This window comes from Mobula hypostoma, chromosome 13, assembly GCF_963921235.1.
Source record: "Mobula hypostoma chromosome 13, sMobHyp1.1, whole genome shotgun sequence".
Taxonomy (NCBI): domain Eukaryota; kingdom Metazoa; phylum Chordata; class Chondrichthyes; order Myliobatiformes; family Myliobatidae; genus Mobula; species Mobula hypostoma.
This window is the reverse complement of record NC_086109.1, coordinates 62,931,539-62,940,240: the sequence shown is the minus strand read 5'-3', so window position 1 is coordinate 62,940,240 and position 8,702 is coordinate 62,931,539. Positions and strand designations below refer to the sequence as shown.

At 45.3% G+C, this 8,702-nt stretch overlaps 1 protein-coding gene across 16 annotated transcripts in view; it reads left to right on the top strand.

Annotated features, from left to right (window-relative positions):
• The first annotated feature begins 532 nt into the window (after positions 1–532).
• The window catches only part of LOC134355640 (uncharacterized), an 80,074-nt gene continuing 71,904 nt past the window's right edge, over positions 533–8,702 (top strand). For 15 of the 16 annotated variants that reach the window (XR_010020138.1, XM_063065845.1, XM_063065842.1 and 12 more), the window contains exon 1: positions 533–756. The gene's annotated coding sequence lies outside the window, so the exon portion shown is untranslated. Of the gene's footprint in view, positions 757–1,295; positions 1,391–8,702 lie in introns of those variants that run through there. The other variant, XM_063065838.1, reaches the window with a different exon arrangement.

Genomic DNA, 8,702 nt, shown 5'->3' with positions numbered 1-8,702 from the left:
GTAATTGTATGATGAAGAGTGATCAACCTGGCACAGTAATTTTCTCTCCACCTATGCTGCCTGACTTGCTGAGTGCTTCCAGCATTCACTCTTTTTAAAGAGAGGAAATAAATCTGCTGTTGAGAAAGTGAGAAATGACTGAGAACAAAAGCTCCTCCAACCCATTCTCAAACTCCGATGGACCATTTCTTCATCCATAAAATTCAAGCAAAGCAGATTTCAGGTCTGAAGTTATCATTACTGTGATGTCATCTAAACATTCCCTTGCTGAGGGGAAAGCAGAGAGATATACAGACATTTGGTTAATCACCTTTCCACAGTAAGGATAATCTATCAGTGGAGGTATCTTAATGTAGAGGCAAAGGACACAGGCTCTGGTTTAAGATGGTGCAGGTGAATCTCAGTGGCTTCTGGCTGGTGGTGAATGAAACAAGGAAAGCAACTAAATACTTTGTTAGTCACTCTTTTTCTGGTAAATGATCAATGCAAGCAATAGTCTGTAACCTCCCTTTGGACTTGGAGGCAATTCAATGTGACAGAACCGAGGTAAGGCGAGGCAGCAGGTCCATCAGCAAAAGCAAGGAAGATTGATTTAAGTGCTGCATTGAGTTGGAAAGGTCAGGTACAAGCCAAATCGAGGCGGTGGAGTCCAAGCCCCAGAGTGCCCAGAGTGTATCAAAGCAACAGAACCCGATGTTTGGAAGATGATTTAGGCGCCACGCCAGATTGAGAGATTCGGGGGGGGCGAGCCCCAAGGTAAGTGATGGGCTTCTTCAGCTTGCTGCTTCACTCTGTGCTGAACTAAAGGAATGTAGATGGACCCTCTTTGTGGACTTCAGTTCCAAATGCTATTTGCTTGTGTTTATTGTTTGCATGATCTCTTTTTCTCTCACTGCACATTGGGTGTTCTTTTTTTAATGGGTTATTTTGGGTTTCTTCCTTCTGTGGCTGCCTGTAAGGAGATGAATCTCAAGGATATATAATGTATACATACTTTGAACTTCGAAGTCCTAGTTTTGAAACCTGGAGTATTTTCTATTGCCTCTTGAGAAATGCCTGTCAGAAAAGGTGTCAAGAAAAGATCATGCAGCTTGTGACTCTGAAATCTTTATCCAACTGCACATCCTCTTCCGACATCATTTTGGTTGCTTTCCAGATGTAAGATGAAAACATGACAAGGAAGATGACAAGAATTGCTAATACTCTAAAGAACAGTGAAGATGCAAAACTTCACTTGGCAATGGACAGCACAGTGGTGCACCTAGTAGACCCACTGTCCCATAGTGCCGGAGATCCTGGTTCAGTCCTGACCTTGGGTGTTGCCTGTGTGGAGTTTGCATGCTCTCTCTGTGACCATGTGGGTTTCCTCCCACATCCCAGTAACAGGCTGGTAGGTAAACTTGCGAAGTGGGAGGGTGGTAGAAGCTGGAAGGAGTTGAAAAGAATGTGGGGAGAATTAAACATGGGATGTATATAAAAAGGGCGGTTAATGGTCTGTTTGCACTCAATGGGCTGAAGGGCCTGTTTCTATGCTGCATAGTTCTGTGACTTGAATACCTGAAAAATCTCACTAACCCACCATAGACATGTACTGTGCTGCTTGATTTCCAATCTCTACACTGCCATCGTGACAATCTTTCACCTGCTATTTAATCGGCTTCTATGTTAGCTGCAGATCTGACACAGATGGTTAGTGACAGACCGCAAAATATTTTATTGCTGGAAATGTGTAACTGGATGGTGGTGACGGAGGACCTCCTGGTGGGGTCCTTTTAACATCCGGGTAAGCTCAGGTCCACCACCACACACCCTGAGACTGCAGCGGGTCAAGACCTGCCACCCACCATGAGGTGAAATATCCCTACAATGGAGGATGTCTCGGGGTTGTGCTGGGATCTGTTCTAGTTCACCCCAGTCATTCAATAAGACATATCTGCGCAGTTTGGCTTTGTCCCCAAGTTTTCTTCTTGTATGTGTCAAAAAAGATATTCTCAATCAACAGTGTCATGAATTTGTTTCAGTGCATTATTACATTGGCTGTGATCTCAACCTGAATCACGGAGATTTATTTAAATTTTAATATTGATCCAGAAATTCTATTCCAATTATTTGTTTTTTGAGATTTTTTTTTGAGTTTATGGAATACTAGTCATTTTTCTTCAACTTAGATAATGTATATTACATAATTCACAAGCCCCACTGCTGCTATAATACAGTGTGTGTAAATAAAGAGCTGGGAAGTAGCTATTGACTCATTATATTCAACACGGCAACAGTGTGAAGAAGCAATTATAAGGGCAAATTGAACGTTACCTGGATCACAGAACAGTATACTTAATCTCCAGAAAATAGATAGTGAATTAAGAATACAGTCTTGAAATACATAAGGATAGAATAAGACAGTTAAAAACAGTACACCTCTCTTTGCTTTCTATCATTCTCGAGCAACAGTGATGAGGTCGTTGGCTAATCATAGCTATCAATGTCTACAGTAGCCAATGGACCCAACACAAAACTCAGTGGGGGAGAGCATTGGGAGCCACAAGCTTCTCTCCCGCATGAGAAACTTAACCATCAGTCACATCTTAACTTACTCATTCCTTTTTTTTTGGCGTGTTCCTGCATGCGTGCGAGTCTGTGCGTCTGTATCTGTGTGTCCATGCATGCGTCCATGATGATGTCTTTTTCATGGCTTTTTATAAGGCGTGGAGTGAGAGAGTGAGAGAGAGACTGTGTGGTGCGCCACTCCTCACACAGACACCTTCGCAGTATTTTCCCTTCGAGTTGCGGTCTCCACACTCAACCCAGCACGGATGGAAAGCATGCTCAGGGGCAGACCCGAGTTCTGAACCCGGGAACCTCCACTCCCAGGTCTGGCACCAATGTCATTGCGTCACCAGCCGGCTCTAACTTACTCATTCCAATTATCATTATCAACTGTTCTCTGTGTCCACAGTGGAGAACTCCACAGGGTGGATCAATAAGAATTAAGTGTAAAATGAACAAGAAATGACGAACTAGACAAACCGATCAGGCTGGTGAGGAGGTTAAGTTTTGGCCCTGTGCCTCTGGAGACTACATCAAAGGATAATTCAACAGCATAGCAGGAGCAGCATGGAGCAAAGCATGGTGAGAACACAACCGTACCTCAGTCTGTCTCCTTTCCTGCGTGTTACTGAAAACAGTGCCAGCCACTGATCTGTGGCTCTGACTCAGTGACTCAGTTCGCCTCCGGCTGTTAATTCTAATCATGAATTGACGTGTGGATGGGTTAAGGAAGTCCTCAACTTTGGAAAGTCTGTTCACCTGGCTGTACTTCTACTCCCTGAGTATAGGCAGAGACTGAAGTCTGCACACCGTTAGTGAGGACTAAGAAGGTATGGCCAAGGGAGCCACAGGAGCACTTACAGAGCTGCTTGAGTCGGTGGACTGGACCATATTTAGGGATTCACCTTCGAGTCTGAATGAAGTCTGGCTGTCACTGACTTCATTAAAACTGTGTGGACAAGTGTGCGCCTACGAGAACCCAAATCAAATGCCATAGATGAACCAATAGGTTCATAGTTCTGCTGAGAGCTAGATCTGTGGCATTCAAGTCCAGCAACCCAGGTGTGTACAAGAAAACAAGATACAACTTTGCAGAGGCCTATTTCAAGAGCGAGGGAACAATTCCAAGCAAGGTTGGAGGCAACATTGGATGCACGTCAGCTCTGGCAGGCTTTGCAGGCCATCACTTCCTGCAAAGCAAAACCCAACTTCATGAATCCCAGAGTATTCTCTCTTTTGCTTTGAAAGGGAGAATAAAACTACAGCTATGAGGATCCTTGCAGCACCCAGTGACTCTGTGATCTCTGTCTCAGAGGCCGACGCCAGGCTGTCTTTCAAGAGGGTGAACCCTCGCAAGGCAAGAGGCCCCAATAGAGTACGTGGCAAGGCTCTGAAAATTTGTGCCAACCAACTGGCAGAAGTACTCAAGGATATTTTCAATCTCTCATTGCTACATTGGAAATTCTCACCTGCTTCAAAAGGACAACAATTATACCAGTGTCCAAGAAGAGCAGGCTGAGCTGTCTTAATGACTATCATAGAAAGCATAGAAAATCTACAGCACAATACAGGCCCTTCAGCCCACAATGCTGTGCCGAACATGTACTTACTTTAGAAATTACCTCGGGTTACCCATATCCCTCTAATTTTCTAAGCTCCATGTACTTACCCAGGACCCTTAAAAGACCCTATCGTATCTGCCTCCACCACCATCACTGGCAGCCCATTCCACGCATTCACCACTCTCTGCATGAAAAACTTACCCCTGACATCTCCTCTGTACCTACTTCCAAGCACCTTAAACCTGTGCCCTCTTGTGGCACACATTTCAGCCCTGGAAAAAAGCGTCTGACTATCCCCATGATCAATGTCTCTCATCAACTTATGCACCTCTATCAGGGCACCTCTCATCCTCCGTCACTCCAAGGAGAAAAGGCCAAGTTCACTCAACCTATTCTCAATAGTAATGCTCCCCAATCCAGGCAACATCCCTGTAAATTTCCTCTTCACCCTTTCTATAGTTTCCACATCCTTCCTGTAGTGAGGTGACCAGAACTGAGCACAGTACTCCAAGTGGGGTCTGACCGGAGTCCTATATAGCTGCAACATTACCTCTCGGCTCTTAAACTCAATCCTATGGTTGATGAAGGCCAATGCACTGTATATCTTCTTAACCACAGAGTCAACCTGTGCAGCAGCTTTGAGTGTCCTATAGACTCGGACCCCAAGATCACTCTGATCCTCCACACTGCCAAGAGTCTTACCATTAATACTATATTCTGCCATCATATTTGACCTACCAAAATGAACCACCTCACACTTACCTGGGTTGAACTCCATCTGCCACTTCTCAGTCCAGTTTTGCATACTATCAATGTCCCACTGTAACCTCTGACAGCCCTCCACACTAACCACAACACCCCCAATCTTCGTGTCATCATCAGATCTACTAACCCATCCCTCCACTTCCTCATCCAGGTCATTTATAAAAATCACAAAGAGAAGGGGTCCTAGAACAGATCCCTGAGGCACACCACGGGTGACCAACCTCCATGCAGAATATGACCTGTCTACAACCATTCTTTGCCTTCTGTGAGCAAGCCAATTATGGATCTATAAAGCAAGGTTCTCTTGGATCCCACACCTTCTTACTTTCTCAATAAGCCTTGCATGGTGTACCTTATCAAATGCCTTCCTGAAATCCATATACACTACATCTACTGCTCTACCTTCATCAATGTATTTAGTCACATCCTTAAAAAAATTCAATCAGGCTCGTAAGGCATGACCTGCCTTTGACAAAGCCATGCTGACTATTCCTAATTATATTATGCCTCTTCAAATGTTCATAAATCCTGCCTCTGAGGATCTTTTCCATCAACTTACCGACACTGAAGTAAGACTCACTGGTCTATAATTTCCTGGGCTATCTCTGTTCCCTTTCTTGAATAAGGGGACAACATTTCCAACCCCCAATCCTCCGGAACCTCTCCCATCCCTATTGACGATGCAAAGATCATTGCCAGATTCTTAGCAATCTCCCCCTTTGCCTCCCACAGTAGCCTGGGATATATCTCATCTAGTTCTGGAGATTTATCCAACTTGATGCTTTCCAAAAGCTCCAGCATATCCTCTTTCTTAATGTCTATATGCTCAAGCTTTTCAGTCCACTGTAAGTTATCCCTACAATCGCCAAGATCCTTTTCCGTGGTGAATACTGAAGCAAAGTATTCATTAAGTATCTCTGCTATCTCCTCTGGTTCCATACACACTTTTCCACTGTCACACTTGATTGGTCCAATTCTCCCATGTCTTATCCTCTTGCTCTTCACATACTTGTAGAATGCCTTGGGGTTTTCCTTAATCCTTCCCGCCAAGGCCTTCTCATGGACCCTTCTGGCACACCTAATTTCTTTCTTAAGCTCCTTCTTTCTAGCCTTATAATCTTCTAGATCTCTATCATTGCAAGTTTTTTTAACCTTTCGTAAACTCTTCTTTTCTTCTTGACTAGATTTACAATAGCCTTTGTACAACACGGCTCCTGTACCCTACCATCCTTTCCCTGTCTCTTTGGAACATACCTATGCAGAACGCCACACAAATATCCCCTGAACATTTGCCACATTTCTGCCGTACATTTCCCTGAGAACATCTGTTCCTAATTTATGTTTCCAAGTTCCTGCTTGATAGCCTCATATTTCCCCTTACTCCAATTAAACGTTTTCCCAACCTGTCTGTTCCTATCCCTCTCCAATGCTATGGTAAAGGAGATAGAATTGTGATCACTATCTCCAAAATGTTCTCCCACTGAGAGACCTGACACCTGACCAGGTTCATTACCCAATACCAGATCAAGTACAGCCTCTCCTCTTGTAGGCTTATCTACATATTGTGTGAGGAAACCTTCCTGAATACACCTAACAAATTCCGCCCCATCTAAGCCCCTTGCTCTAGGGGGATGCCAATCAATATTTCCCATCACGACAACCCTGTTATAATTACTCTTTCCATAATCTGTCTCCCTATCTGCTCCTTGATGTCCTTGTTACTATTGGGTGATCTATAAGAAACACCCAGTAGAGTTATTGACCCCTTCCTGTGTCTAACTTCCACCTACAGAGACTCAATAGGCAATCCCTCCAGGACTTCCTCCTTTTCTGCAGCCGTGACACGATCTCTGATCAGCAGTGCCACGCCTCCACCTCTTTTGCCTCCCTCCCTGTCATTTCTGAAACATTTAAAGTCTGGCATTCTAAGTAACCATTCCTGCCCCTGAGTCATCCAAGTCTCTGTAATGGCTACAACATCATAGCTCCAAGTACTGATCCACGCTCTAAGCTTATCCACTTTGTTTATGATGCTTCTTGCATTTAAATAGACACATCTCAAACCATCGGTCTGAGCGCATCCCTTCTCTATCACCTGCCTATCCTCCCTCTTGCACTGTCTCTAAGCTTTCTCTATTTGTGAGCCAACAGCCCCTTCCTCCGTCTCTTCAGTTCGGTTCCCACCCCCCCAGAAATTCTAGTTTAAACTCTCCCCAGTAGCCTTAACAAACCTCCCCGCCAGGGTATTGGTCCCCCTTGGATTCAAGTGCAACTCGTCCTTTTTGTATATGTCACTCCTGCCCCAAAAGAGGTCCCAATGATCCAGAAATCTGAATTCCTGCCCCCTGCTCCAATCCCTCAGCCATGCATTTATCCTCCACTTTACTCTATTCCTATACTCACCGTCGCGTGGCACAGGCAGTAATCTCGAGGTTACTACCTTTGAGGTCCTGCTTCTCAGCTTCCTTCCTAACTCCCTGTAGTCTGTTTTCAGGACCTCCTCCCTTTTCCTACCCATGTCGTTGATACCGATATGTACCACGACCTCTGGCTGTTCTCCTTCCCACTTCAGGATATCGTGGGCGCAATCAGAAACATCCTGGACCCTGGCACCTGGGAAGCAAACTACCATCCGTGTTTCTTTCCTGCGTCCACAAAATCGCCTGTCTGACCGCCTAACTATAGAATCCCCTATCACTGCTGCCTTCTTCCTTCCCCTACCCTTCTGAGCCACAGGGCCAAACTCTGTGCCAGAGGCACGGCCACTGTTGCATCCCCCTGGTAGGCCGTCTCCCCCTAACAGTACTCAAACAGGAGTGCTTATTGTTAAGGGGGACAGCCACAGGGGTACTCTCTAGTATCTGCCTCTTGCCCTTCCCTCTCCTGACTGTTACCCACTTATCTGTCTCCCGAAGCCCCGGAGTGACTACTTGCCTATAGATCCTCTCTATCACCTCCTCACTTTCCCTGATCAGATGAAGGTCATCGAGCTGCATCTCCAGTTTTCTATCGTCCAGTAGCACTCCATATACAGTGATAAAATGCTTTAAGAGATTGGTTACGGCTAGAATCAACTCCTGCCTCAGCAAACACTGGACCCATTGCAATTTTCCTATCGCCACAATTGGTGTACGGTGGATGCGATCTCATTCGCTTTTCACACAGCCTTGGATCACCTAGACAATACAAATACCTATGTCAGGATGTTATTCAGTGACCACAGCCCAGTGTTTAACACCACCAGTCCTACAGTTCTGATCAAAAAGCTCCAGAACCTGAGCCTCTGTACCTCCATCTGCAACTGGATCCTCAACTTCCTAACTGGAAGACCACAGTCCGTGCAGGATGGAAATAACATCTCCACTCCGCTGGCAATCAACACTGGTGCACCTCAGGGACGTGCTTTTAGCCCATCGCTCAACTCTTTGTACACCCATGTCTGTGTGGCTAGGCACAGCTTAAATGCCATCTATAAATTTGCTGACAATATAACCATTGTTGGTAGAATCTCAACAGTCGCCCGGGAGCAAGATAGACCAGCTTGTCGAGTGGTGTTGCAGCAACAAGGTTGTAGTCAACGTCAATAAGACCAAAGAGCTGACTGTGGACTTCAGGAAGGGTCGGACGAGTGAATACACACCAGTCCTCATAGAGGGATCAGAAGTGGAGAGAGCGGGCAACTTCAGATTCCTAGGTGTCAATACCTTTGAGGACCTAACCTGGACCCAACATATCAATGCAGCTATAAAGCAGGCACAGCAGCGGCTATATTTCATTTGGCATTTGAAGAGATTTGGTATGGCACCAAAAACACACAAATCTTTACAG